This window comes from Macrotis lagotis, chromosome 1 (genome assembly GCF_037893015.1).
Source record: "Macrotis lagotis isolate mMagLag1 chromosome 1, bilby.v1.9.chrom.fasta, whole genome shotgun sequence".
NCBI classification, from domain to species: domain Eukaryota; kingdom Metazoa; phylum Chordata; class Mammalia; order Peramelemorphia; family Peramelidae; genus Macrotis; species Macrotis lagotis.
In genome coordinates, this window is record NC_133658.1 from 602,167,379 (window position 1) to 602,182,223 (window position 14,845).

At 34.7% G+C, this 14,845-nt stretch overlaps 1 long non-coding RNA gene across 1 annotated transcript in view; it reads left to right on the forward strand.

Annotated features, from left to right (window-relative positions):
• Positions 1-4,492: 4,492 nt before the first annotated feature.
• The window catches only part of LOC141521847 (uncharacterized), a 91,305-nt gene continuing 80,952 nt past the window's right edge, over positions 4,493-14,845 (forward strand). Inside the window, exon 1 of the long non-coding RNA XR_012478071.1 lies at positions 4,493-4,577. This is a non-coding gene — a long non-coding RNA (uncharacterized LOC141521847). The remainder of the gene's footprint in view (positions 4,578-14,845) is intronic.

Sequence of the window (14,845 nt, forward strand, 5' to 3'; positions counted from 1 at the left end):
CATGGAAAAACTGAGAATGGAACCTTCAGTTCAGCAATTATATAGAAAGAAGCCTCTTGAAATACCATGTAAGTAAGGGTCACCCTTGAGTTAGAAATCTCCTGGAAAGTGTGACAGTGAAATTGGGAATGGACCAGAGCAAAGATGATCCCACATTACTGAATAACAAAACTCTGGAATGAGAAAACTGGTGCTAACCTTATGGATTCACCAGAGACTGAGAGGTCATTAAAATGTGCAGTTTTTGTCCATATTTTTTTCCCGTAGTGCTTAGCACAGTGAAATATTTAATTAAAAAAAAAGTGTATTGACTGTTTGATTTATACTTTTTTTTTTAGTTTTTTGCAAGGCAAACCGGTTAAGTGGCTTGCCCAAGGCCACACAGCTAGGTAATTAAGTGTCTGAGACCAGATTTGAACCCAGGTACTCCTGACTCCAGGGCCAGTGCTTTATCCACTATGCCACCTAGCCGCCCCCTTTGGTTTCTAACTTATTAACTTTGGATCCCCTGAGAGAAGGAGGCAAACAACTAAAAAACATGGAAATCACATCATGATCCATAATAACAGCACATAACATAGAGACTTCAGTCATTGATATTGTGATTTTATAAATTCTTTAACTAAAGCTTTGGGAAAGGAATACAACTTAATAGGAGAGAGTTTCCAAGTTTCTTTAAATACTCAAATATAGCCCATTTCTGTTTTTATTACTTTTTCTGTCTTGTATCCTTTTAAACCTAATGCTTGAGAAGTATCTGAGAAACTTTTGAGAGACAGGAGGTAGACTCTGCTGCCCTTGGGGGGGGTGCTTTTTGCATCATAAGACATTGATAACATTTTTATAAAGACTTGGTAGTGAGATTCAGTCAGTTTGCACTAGTTTGGCAGAACTGATACCTAATTTTATGCTGAGTTCGGTGAACTGGTTTTTAAAATGGCACTTGTAATGAGGGTTCTCTCTAAGGTGGGCATCTGGGCAGCCAAATAATGTAGAAATTGCAAATTTAAATTTTACTTTTTTACCATTCTTCTACACGAAAGCATTCTCTAAGTGCCTGTAGTCATCATGTTCATTCCCTCCATAGGTGAAAAAAATTGACAGAACTATGCTTATAATATTTAATTATTCATTTCTTAAAACTCATTATACTTTGATGAAATAAATTTTAATTCCCTAGCTTTTGTAATTTCAATAAATAAACATATAACATAAAGAGACAAAGTGCCAAACAACCAAGAAGTGACAAGTTGTCACTTGTTTTTGCTTTGTGCTATACCCAAAATTACCCTGAGATGTTATGAGTGCACTGGTGCCCTGAATGGTGAAATTAATAGGGAACTGGGACACAATGAATCAATAAAAATATAGATTTCAAGTGTTATTTTATCGCCCATTTCGGAAGCCATGGAAGAAAAAAAGAGAAAAGGTAAAATGAGTTTGATTAGGCATATGCTCCAACATTGCCTTCTCTAGTCACATGGCTGCTTTCCCTCCATAAGGATACATTTGCCTACTGTGAGTGATATAACATAATCAAGTTTCGTGTATATCTTTTATTATTCTTATTTGAGTATTAAATGCATGAAGTATTAAACCACTTTTCAGTATATATTTTTTATACCTAAAATTTTCTTTAGCACAGAGAATCAGTTGTTAATTTATTTGAATCCCATCACTGGAGACTCTCAAGATTGTACCCAGTCCATCCTTTAACTATTTAGCACAGGGGGAATACATAAGTATTGTCATTAATTGAAAATTAAAGGGAGAATCCTACAGCACAGATCACATCTTTTCAGATACTTTTGTACTTCAAAGGCACTCCCACTATTCCTGATAATCACAGTTTCTTAGATCCCTCCATAGTATTGTATTTATCTCAGCCATTCAGGGGAGTGGTCATAGCTCTTCTGGCATTTGAATCTGCTTTTTCTTTCCCTTCTACTCCCTCATTTTTATAGGAAGGAAAGAAGAAAATAGATACTTATTAGGCACTTACTGTTTTACCAGGAACTGTGATAAGTGTTTTACAAATAATATCTTATTTGTTATCACCATTTTACAATCAATGAAACAGGGGAAAAAAAGACATTAGCAACTTGCCCAGGTTCAGAGTCATATAACTTAAGTAATTGTTTCAAGTATGATTTGTATATGGATTTTTCTGATAGTTGATTCATCACTTTATCCACTGTGTGAATTACCTGCCCTAGTTTTACACGATAAGTTTCTAATATTAACTTGCAAAGGAATATAACACCTCTAATAATAAACCAGGGAAAAGTAGTTAAAAGCATTAAATAAAAGAAATGGTTGAGAAGCAGTATGGAGAAGTAGATAGAGCACTGATCTTGGAGCCATGAAAGCTTTGTCAGTGAGAACTTGGGCAAATAAGTAGTTCTAGGCAACTCTAACAGCTTAAATTGCAAAGAAGGTGCTTAGTCTACATTGCTCAGAAAAGTTTCCTCATAAGCTAGCCTCTTCACCAAGTCAGGTGCCTCACATTATAGTAATCTCTTCTCCTGCTGGCCCTTGAACTGAATAGGGCCTTCTGACTCACAGTGTTCCATTCTGAAGGTTCTAGATGAATGAAGCTCATTGATCCTTCCATAATGTCTACAGAAAATCTGCTTTCAGGAATTTGGGGGTGGTGGTCCAGCTGTCTAATTCTTCATGACCCCTTGTAGCATTTTCCTAGAAAAAAAAGATAAAAGGTTTGTCATTTCCTTCTCTAGGTCGTTCCACAGATGAGAAATTAAGGTTAAAAATAGTTAAATGACATCCCCAGGGTTACACAGTTGGTAAGTGTCTGAGGCTAGATTTGAAAATGAGGAAAAAGAGTTTCTGACTGGAAGTTCATCACTATTCAAGCTGTGCCATCTAGCTATCCCTGTTCCATTCTTGTTTCTTCTGTTTAATTGCTGTATTTTTTAAAATTCTCATTATCCTGGGCCAAAGGAAATATTGAAGAAATAAAAACAGGTAAATATATTTATGTTTCATCATGTCAAATTGTCCAAAATGAAACACAGACCACTCCCAAAGGTCATAGGAGACAATTTACTTCCTCACATATTCCTGGTACAGAGACAATTCAACATCTAATGCCCAGCCTAATATTAAAACTCACATGGAAATCAGTGAAGGCACATAATCACAGAATCAAAAGAGTTAGAATCCTTCTTTCAATCAGTGCTGTTCTGTATCCCATTTAAAATACATATAAATATCTGTAGGGGATGGAAGAGATGAAAATGGATATTCTGTGATGACAGATCTGAAACCAGCTGGATTATTTCAGCATGGCTGATCCCATCTTCCTGCCATGATGTTGTAATTGATGGTTTAGTTAAATAGCTTTTGTTTATTAAAAGAATCTAGCAGATTGCCATTTTTGTTTCAACTATAATAGCATCTTCTGAAAAAAATGACCATTTAAAGTAAGAATTGTATATCATAAAATGTGCTTCATTCCATTTCAGAGTGCTACTATTAAAAAATAAAATATAATGGACACATTTCCAATGTGACTCAAACCTGTTGGTCTAGCAGACATTTATCAAATACTGATGAATTCCTTTTGAGGTAGCATATTTGCACTAGTAAAGGTCACCCTTAAATATATTTTCTATGTAAAGAACATTTAAAGTTTACAATATTAAAGGATTATAAATTTATAGCTAAGAGATACCATAGACCTAAGTCTCATTTAACAGATGGGGCTACTAAAACCTACAGAAGTTAAGTAAATTGAGTTATTCAAGTCACATCATCAGTAAGTTAGTCAACAGGAATTTATTACCTATTTACCATGTGCTGAAAACTATATTAAGTGCTGATGGTGTAAGGAAAGCAAAAACAGAGCTTATCCTCCAAGAGTTCACATTCTAAGGATTAGAAGTGAGCTTCAGGGTCAGAATTTGAACTCAAGGGTCTCAATATAGCATCTCTTTGAAAACCTAGAAATTAAGTCCATTTTAGAATAGTCAGGGCATCATGGCATCAAACACTATTTAATAGCATGGTGCATTTCATAGTCCAAATAAACTCATCATCTGATGTCTAAATGTTAAGTGATTTGGTTCTGTAAAATTACATAAGCTGATCATTGAATCACAGATTGAGAGCCAAAAGGGACCTTAGAGATCAACTAGTATAGTTTCTTCACTGTGCAGATGAAGCCCAGGTCTTGTGCTTTGTCCAAGTAAAACAAGTAGAAATTGAAAGCTTAGGTTAACCTGGGTCTTTCTGAGTCTAGAGCTATATCATGTTACTCTTCAGATTAGTTATAAATTATCCAGATTTCCCAAGATCTCTACTTTACTGGCATAGCCCAGGATCATCTGGTGACATGTTTATTTAAAATGTTAGTGTATATTGGGGGTGGGGTTAGGATATTTTGTGTTTAGGACTCCTATACACAAATCACAGCATAGAATCATGGGATTTATAACTGGAATCATTCTATTTTCAAATGAGAAACCTCAAGCGTGGGAAGTGAAAATGCTCAAGCTCACACAGGGAGTAAGAAGCAGAGCTGAGATTAGAGTCCCCATTCTCTGGTACAAAATCAGGTATGTCTTCCCAAATTGTTGTCATTTCAAGTTGTATCCATTGCATTATGACCCCATTTGGGGTTTTCTTAGAAAAGAAACTGGAGTGGCTTTTCATTTCTCTTTCCAGTTCATTTTATAGATAAAGATACTAAGGCAAACAGGAGTAAGTAATTTGCCCAGGGTCATATGGTTAATAAGTATCTGAGGTAAGATTTGAACTCATGAAGAGAGCCCTATCCTCTGTGGCACCTGTCTTATTCAGACACATTCAATGGCATGTAAGAAGCATTCAGTTTAATTAAAAAAAAACAAAAACAAAAAACTAATGATCAGAGACCCACAGGATTTTTCAAATCTCTGTGCGTGTTTGTGTGTGTGTGTGTGTGTGTGTGTGTGTGTGTGTGTGTGTGTGTGTGTGTGTTTGCAATCTACAGAGAGTTGTAGAGCTGTCTAACACTGGAAGTCTTCCAAGTGGTGACTGGATGACTACTTTTTAATGTAATAGAAGGAATTCTTTCTTAGGTAAATGTTGAATTTAAAGACCTTTAGACACATAACATTAATGAGATTAAAATAGTTTATTATACCTTCTCTACTGTTCTGATGAGCATCTTGAGGGAACTAATTTGTGATATTATTTTAAAATCAGAGAATTAGTAATCATTGTTTGATCAATTTATAGTTCATAATATTAAATGATATCTACACTTGGTGATTTTAAATGGAATCAAAATGTTCATATCTTCCTTCTTTCCTTCTTTTCTTCTTTTTCTTTTTCTCTTTCTTTTTCTTCCCTCCCTTCCTTCCTCCCTCCCTCACAGAGAGGTCATTGTGTGCTTGGGAATGGCCTAATAGCCCTCTTGCCAAGGTGAACTTTGGCCTAATCTTCTGGGTCAGATCTCTAGATCTTCTTAGTGGCACCTCCTGGATCATTGTGTTAACCCTAAACTGATGATATTATCATTGTATTAGAAGTATTAGCCGGAGGAAATAAACTTTACCATCTGAGGTCACTGGCTGGGAAGCATTTGTTTGATTTGCTAATTGGACACTTGAATTGGGGGTTAATCAGGGACAAAGAGGATATTTAAACTCAGGCATTTGGTAAAATAAAGAAGAATTTGTCAATCTTTGTCTCCTGCCACTTCAGCATTCTTCTGAGACAAGTATTAGTTATGAGTAAATGATAAATTGGCCAGCAAGACAGGCATCATCCCTCTCTCCCTTCCTTCCTTGCTTCCTTCCTTCCTTTCTCCGTATAATTTCATGACACAATAGAGAAGTTTAAAATAAATTAGTGTTATATTATAGGAAAAAATATCACTGATCTGGAGGTCATGATTCCTGGGTTTCAATGCTAAATATGCTACTCTTTGAATATCTGATCTTGTATAAGATCACCATTCTGTATCTTAATTTCTTCATCTGTAAGAGGAGAATCTTGGCTTTCTTGATCTCTTTATCTTCTTCCCTTTAGTACACTAATATAATGAAAGCAGTATTATATTCCAACTAGGATCAACAAATACAAGGGATATAAAGGAAGCTAGAAGAACCTACATGAAACAATGCTTAGTAAAACAAAGGAAAAGAAACAATAATTTAATGTGAATTAGCACCACATTAAAGAAAAGTAAATCGCCATAAATGGACAGAGCAAGTAACCTGATAGAGATTCAGAGGAATTGACTGGAAAATTATTATGATATTTATGCATTGAAAAACATGTAAATAGTTATAAAGGAAAAGGTAGAAAACAAAACAGGTTGAAGTCAGCTCATGTTGGTGTTTTTTAAAACAAAAATGTTTTCTTTATTGTTGTACTGTTTATTGGCCACAGAACCAAAGCAGCCATGATTTATTTATTTCGGAGTATTTGCACATTTTTTTATTTGTCACTATAGCAAGACTGATTCTGAAAGACTAACAATGCCACCTGGGAATGATAATCTGTTTTCAGCACATTCATTTTTGCAAATACAAATAATTGTGCAATGATCAGGAAATACTGAATTACCTTATATTTAAAACATTTAACTTTTATTCTACTCCTACCCTTCTAAAGATAGTAATGCATACCTTATGGGGAGGTGGCTATTATATAAGTATAAATATTAGAGGTTGTTAATTAGAAAAGTGCTTAAGCATTAAGCAGTCTTCTATCTCCAGAGCAGGGATGTCCAACTTTAGCTTACCTCAGGGTCTTATTAAAATAAAATAATTATTTGAGGCCACTCCCAGAATAAAAAATACAAAGCACTAATATAATAGTTAATTTGTAGTCTTAGCTTAGTTAGGTTTAGCAAACACTATGAAAATTCATGGTACTTTTAACTTCTTAGAAAGTGGGGTAATGTGCATCATCAATACGACAGGTGAAGGCAGTAGTTGCATACAGACTAATCTAGCATCTTACAGATAGAAAACATCCCACAGATTGAAAATTCCATGTAATATATTCTGTCTGTAATATTGCTTAAAAACACCAAAGAAAATTAACATCAATGAGATTATTTATTAGTGATGGAATTTAAAAATCTAATTCACATCCCATGCTAATTGCTAATTATTATCTTATTTTTTCACTCATGAAAAGATGGACCAAATAAAATTGCACTGTACCCCCTGTGGCTATATTTTGGAGATCCCTGCTCTAGAGCTACCAATTTGGAAACTTAAATTCAGCTGACAGTTGGGAGCAGTCTCTAGGCCAGAAGTCCGGAGGTGGGAAGAGTAGAATAAAAATACTGGACCTCCTCCAGCTCTAGAAAAAATAAATCATCCCCCAGAGGTTTTAGTCTTATTTCACCAGGGTTGGAGTCAGAGACCATGAGAAAATAAAAATTGTTTTTGCTAATTCTTTTCTTTTGTCCTTAGATGATCTTATTTTAATGACTCTACTTTGAGCAGTCAAATAGTTTTCTAAAATTATTCAAAAAGGGAAGATGGGTGGCACAGTGGATAGAACATCAGCCCTGGAGTCAGAAGGATCTGACTTCAAATCTAGCCTTGCTTAATAATTATCTAGCTGTGTGACCTTGGGCAAGTCACTTAACCCCATTGCCTTGCAAAAACCAAAAAAAAATAAATTATAATTATTCTACTGGTGTATCATACTTGCAATGAATAACTTCATTTGTTTCTCCTCAATGCTACTAACTGAATTTTGTGTTTTTATTTTGTTTTTGCTAATTTATTATTTGTGAAGTGATAACTAAAATGCATTTTACTTTGCATTTTTCTGATCATTAAAGTGTGCAAATTTTTTTTCTAGTGTTTCTTATCTGTCAATATCCCTAACACTATTATTCAATCTAATTTTCTTTTGTCTTTACCTGCCTTTTCTGAAACTGTTCTCAAGCCTGGCCTAGAAGGAGATGTTTGTTGAATGATCTTAGCTTGAAGATAGTATTTAGTTCAGTTTGAAATAAACCTAAAGAAGTTTAATAAAGAATAGATTGTAGGGGCAGGTAGGTGGTGCAGTGGATAGAGCACCGACCCTGGAGTCAGGAAGACCTGACTTCAAATCCTGCCGCATACACATTTAATAATTGCATAGTTGTGTGACCCTGGATAAGTCATTTAACTCCATTACTAAAAATTAAAAATAATAGATGTAGCAATTTATCACATAATTGTCACAGGTTGTATATTTTCCACTCCTATTTTAGTGTGGACTCTGTCACATTTTAAATTATGAACATAAATATACACAGAGAAAGGGCTGTGTGGATGCCACTAAGTACATAATGAATAGCTGTAGAGTTATCTTTATCGCACCGATAAAAATAAGAAAATCTTTAAAGGACACTTATTGATGCCTTACTTTCTTTCCTTTAAAATCTTCACACCACTTAACAAATCACCTAATTGAATTGTATTCTTTCTTTGATCCTTGAATAACTAGCTTTCTTGTCATATAGCAATTTGCACATTTCTTTTTTTCTCTGCTTTTTAAAAATTTATTTTTATCCATATGCACACATATATTTTTAAGCTACAGATTTCCTTTCACCCTCTCTTCTCATTCCCAACCCTCAACAGCAAACAGTCAGGTTAACATTGTACATACATATTTTAATAAACATTTTTACAGATTAGTAATTTTTGTTATGAGGAATTAAGATCAAGGGAAAGAGATACATAAGAGATAATTTTTATAAAATGTTCTTCAGATTCTGAAGGGTGTGTGTGTGTGTGTGTGTGTGTGTGTGTTTTATTTTGTTTTTCTTTCCCTGGTTGGGAATATACAGTTGTCCAAGCTCTCTGAACTGTTGAGAGGAGCTGCTTCCATTAAAAAAGTTTATCTCACAACGTTGTTATTATTGTGTACATTGTTTTCTTGATTCTGCTCCCTTCACTCTGTTTCAGATCTCAGTAAGTCATTCCATGCTTCTCTAGAGTCAGACCATTTATGGTTTCTTATAGAACAGCAACATTCCATAGTATTCATGCACCATAACTTGTTTAGCCATTCCCCAATTGATGGGCACCTCCTCAATTTCCAATTCTTTGCCACTACAGAAAGAGCTGCTATGAATATTTTGGAACATGTAGGATTTTTTCCTTTTTTTTTTTTTATAATTTCTTCTGAATATAGACCTAGAATTGGAATTGTTGGGTTAAAGGAATTTCTTTTTTTAAAATATTTTATTTGTTTTCTTTTTCAACTACATGCAATGGTAGTTTTTACCAATTTTTTTTTCAAGGTATTGTTTTACAATTTTTCTCCTTCCCTCCTTTTCTTCCTCTCTGCCTCAGATAGAAAGCAATTTGATATATTTATAGAGATTCTAACCATAAATTGATATTGAAAATGTTGTGAAAGAAGAATCAGATCCAAATGGAAGAAAGAAAACATTAGAAAGATAAAAAGAGATAATACATAAGACAAATTTCAAAAATTGACGGTAATAAGCTTTTATCTTCACTCAAACTCCACAGTTCCTTCTTTGATATGGATGGTATTTTTTATCACAAGTCTTTTAAAATTATCTTTGATTATTGTACTGCTGAAATGAAGAAGACCATCATGGTTGCACATTTTTTTAAAGAATGTTTTAATTTAATTTAATTTTTCTCAATTACATTTAAAAACAATTTTTAATTCTTTTTTATGATTTTTGAATTCCAATTGCCTTTCTTCTTTTCCCCTCCCCATTTCTTGAAAAGAGAACTATTGTGAACTAACCCAAACCTTTTTAGGAGAGCATTTTAGCATTACTCGATCTACATTCCAAAAAGATTATAAGAAAAGGTTAAAAAAAAACCCCGTATGTTCAAAAATCTATAGCAGCTCATTTTGTAGCAGCAAAGAATTGGAAATTGAGGGAATATCCATAAATTGGGATGGATGAAAAACTGTGGTATTTGTATGTGATGGAACATTATTGTTCAGAAAGAATCATGTGTGGGTAGACTTCAGAAAAGCCTGTAAAGACCTATGTGAATTGAAGCTGAGAGAAGTGAGCAGAGCCAAGAGAACAATGTACAAATAAACGATTTATGAGATAAAAAACCTTGATGCAAGCAACTCCTCTAGACAGTCCAGAGAGCTAGGACAACTGTATTTGACTGGTTATGGATTACATTACCCCCAATCAGAGGAAGAAAAACAAAACAAAACAGAACACAGAAAAAAAAAAACCTTCCAAATCTGATTAACACTTTATAAAATTATCTCTTATTTATTTTTCCCCTTAATCCTAATTCCTCATGCCAAAAATTACTAATTTATGAATATGTTTGACAATATATGTGTGTAAAATGTTAACCTGAGTAGTCCCTCCTGGGTGGAGGGTGGAGGGAAATTTTGTAACTTGCAAATATGTATTTACAAATGGATGATACTAAATAAATTACTAAATTAAAAAAAGAAATCATGAGTGGATGAACTTCAGAAAAGCTTGGAAAGATCTATATGAATTGATCCTGAGTGAAGTGAGCATAACCAGAAGACCATTGAACATATTAAAAGCAACACTGTGTGATGATCAACTATGATGGACTTTTTCTTCTCAGCAGTACCATAATCAAAGACAATTCTAGAGAACTTGTGATGGAAAAAATCCATCCACATTCAAAGAAAGAAGTATAGAGGCTTAATGAAGAACAAAGTTTACTCTTGTCAATTACAAATGTTTCATATTTTTCTTTTCCCTCTCATGTTTTGTTCCTTTTTGTTCTGATTCTTCTTTCACAACATGATTAATATGGAAATGTGTTTAACATGGTTGTACATGTTAACCCATATTATATTACTCTTTTCTAAGGGAGAGGGGAAAGGAGGGAAGGAGGAAGAAAAATGTGAAACTCAAAGCCTTAAAAATCAATGTTGCAAACTACCTTTCTATGTAGTTGGAAAATTTAATATTTAAAAAAAAAAGAAAAGAGAGAAACTTTGTTATAGATTATACATGTGCAATCATACAAAACAATTCCATATTAGTCATATTGCAAAATGACAAATAAGAAAAATGCAGTCAAAAAAGTAATTTTCAATATGCATTCATACTCCATCAGTTCTTTCTCAGAATTGTCTTGGATCATTATATTGCTGAGAATAGCTAAGTCATTAACAGTCTGTCATCACCGCAATACTTCTGTTACTGTGTACAATGATCTCCTGGTATCTGTTCATATTCAATTTGAATCAGTTCACATAATCTTCCCAAGTTTTTCTGAAATCAACCATATCATTTTCTATAGCACATTTTCTATATTCCATCATTATCATGTACCAAAATTTTCCACCATAAAAATTAACCTTTTTTTTTTTAAAGATTTTTGCAAGGCAAATGGGGTAAAGTGGCTTGCCCAAGGCCACACAGCTAGGTAATTATTAAGTGTCTGAGACTGGATTTGAACCCAGGTACTCCTGACTCCAGGGCCAGTGCTCTACCCACTGAGCCACCTAGCTGCCCCCAAAAAGAGCTTTTATAAATACATTTTGTACATAAAGAACCTCTTCTTTTTTCTTCAACTTCATTGGAATTCAGATCTAATAAAAGTAATATTGCTAGTTCAAAGAGTATGCACAGTTTTACAATCCTTTAGGTATAGTTCCAAATTGCTTTCCAAAGGAAGGATCATTTAATAATGTCACCACAAATGCATTAGTGTCCCAGTTCTTACTATCCCATTCATCATTTGTTATTTTCCTTTTCTGTCACATTATCTTTTCTGATAGATTAATCCCCTCTTTTCTAACCTTTATATCTGTATTATTGCTACCATCTAGCTTTTCTTCATTTGTGTACTATTATTGAACATCAGAGAAGGAAGTCCTACAATGATACTAATGGAAGTCACTTAAATTTTTGCTTTTCAGATTCAATTTGGCCCTCATTGCTGTATTCTCAATCCTTTTATTTTTTCTTATTCTTTATCTTGCTCCTCTTCTGGCTAATCCACAAAGTCAACTATTCCAAACTTTATCCTTTCTTGTAAGAATCCTCTAGAACCTCTTCCCTCCCTTTCATCAGAGAACTTCCTCTTATTCTTCATTGAAATAAAAAAGAGACTAGATGTTATGAGCTCCTCTTCACATTTCAAGCCATTTGTACAACATCCTTTATCCTCTCCTTTGCTCCAGTCCAAGAATATGTGGTTTTCCTTCTCCTAATGAAAAGCATCCTCTTGTGTCCCTCATTCCATCTTCTTGTGATTCCTCTGGGCTCTTGCTTTCTAATTATGTCTTTATCATATTCATTCACTGCATATCCATTAGCTCCTTCCCTGATGCCCGATTCTTCCCTATCCTTGGAATAATTGTTTACCATGCCCTTAAATTGCCTTACTTTAACTCTTCTCCATTACATAGCCAAACTTTTGGGAAAAGTAGTTTGTACTTGTTTCCTGTCCATTTACACCTCCTAGTTATATTATATGCTTGGCAATCTTGCTCCCATCTTCCCCATTTGATTAAAACTGCTTTCGCCAAGGTAATCAGTGATCTCATTATTGTAATAACCAAAGGCCTTTTCTCAGATGTTATTCTTCTTGACTTAGCTGTAGTTCATCCCCCCCCCCATCACCACCAATGACAATCCCTTCCTTTTGATTACTTTTTCCTTCAAGAGTTTTAATTTCCATGGTTCTCTCATGATTTCCTTTGTATCCACTGGGGTCCCTTTGCATTCTCATCATCACATCCTACCTAAGTTGGTAAAATTCAGTGTTTTGTCCTGGATCATCTTTCTTTGTTTTATGTGATTTAGTGATATCACTTCCATGGATTCAGCTTTCAAATCTAAAGAGACAACTTTATCACTGCATACCCGGGTCTCACCTTTCTCTTGAGCTCTAGACCTGAAGTTCTAAATGACTATTTGACATCTCTATCTAGATAATCTACAGGCATCTTAAATTCAGCTTGTATAAACTTTTAATACTACTCTACTCTCTAATTTTCCTATTTCTGTTGAGGACACCTCCTTTCTTCCAGGCAACTAGATTTAAAATCTATAAGTTAATCCTCACCTCTGCATTTTCACTGCCTCCCCTCCCCCCACCATCCTCCTTTATACCAAGTCAAATATTGTTGTCAAGTACAGTTATCTCTTCAACATTATGGTGGGGGGTTAGGGGTATGACCCCATGATCCAGAAAATTCACATACAATTTTTTGTCCCCCCCCAAATCAGAGAAATCTGAATTCCTTTTTTATGGTGTGCTTATAGTATTTTATTATAAAATTTGGGTTAATAATATACAATACTACATATGGGAACACAGGTTATTCTGATGGATGGCCACCTGGACAGTCTCAGGAGCTGGCATGCCGCCCTGAGTGATAAGGTGCGCTGGATTTCTTGGGAGCTGGACATTCAGCCCCACAGCCCGAGGGCACAAGCACAAGACACAGCTGTGTTTTACCACCTCCCCCCTAATGTACCCCCTTATCCTGTAATGCAAGACACTGCACGTACACCCCACTTGTTTTCCCCCCATTACCTCATTCTCTTTGTTCTACCCGGGAAGACCTAACAGTATATGTAGAAGCCAAGCAGTAATAAATTTGAGCTGGAGGCATAAGAAAGTGGTGGTTTGACTCCTTTTTCTCAGCTACCCTCCGGGAGGGAGGTTGTCACTGTGGGCCTCAAGGTGAAGCAAGCCACAACAACTATGCATAAGTTTTATGCATTTCAGAGTTTCTAAACATTTTCTCTCTATCTGCCGACCTTTGTGTATCATCTATGGCTTTCACAAACCTCCTTAAAAGTTCTCATTTAATTTCTTATCTTGATCCCATATATAAACTTTGATGGGGGAAATTCCCATTGTGGCAAGGTTAATTGTATTGTGAAATTCTCTTTTCTTCATTTTTCATATTCATCCTCTTTGCACTCATGCTATAATCATCCTATTGTAGATCTTCCTTTCATGCACTATAGTCGTTTTCTGATTATTCTCCCTGTTTCTATTGATCAATGCAATGTTCATCTAGCTATTAAACTGAAATTCCAAAAGCACAGGTATAATTATTTTGTTAACTCTGCTCAAAATAAATGTCTACCCATTGTTCAAAGATATCATGTAGATGGATATGTCAGGGACTTATAGCCTTTAGTTGTGTTTCCCTAGGAGTAATTTGATCTAGGGGACACATATAACTTTAAACACCTTAAAGTTAAAAGCTAGTGATATCTTTAGGCCTATTATGCTTGAACACATCTCTTTCAGACTGTTGACTACTGAGCAACTCTGGAACCTTACTGTGGAGTAATGGCTTTGAACGCAGCATGTAGTGGAAAGAATACTGCACTTGGAATCAGAAAGTTTAGATTCAAGATTCTTTTTCTGAATGAATAATGCACTTAATGGTTTTCTTAAACTATTTAAGTCTCTTAAACTATATATTCTTCATATATAAAATGAGAATGACTGATGATGATGCTTTTACTTCTTTTTTTCAGAATAACAAAAAATATTTTACTGATGCAGAAGATTTACCCAAAGTTTCCAGACAAGTCATACAAAAATGCACAATATTTTCTTGAAGGGAGATTTGTACATGGGTCAGCAAAATAGCAACATTAATGGAGCTATGAAGTTAATGTTCCCATTTTTTTTTTTTAGATTTTTCAAGGCAATAGGGCTAAGTGGCTTGCCCAAGGCCACACAGCTAAGTAATTATTAAGTGTCTGAGGTCGGATTTGAACTCAGGTACTCCTGACTACAAGGCCAGTGCTCTTATCCACTGCACCACCTAGCTGCCCCAATGTTCCCATTTTTGTTCAAAAAATCTTGTCCATCTATAGCATCTAAGAGTCCGACTTGGCTAG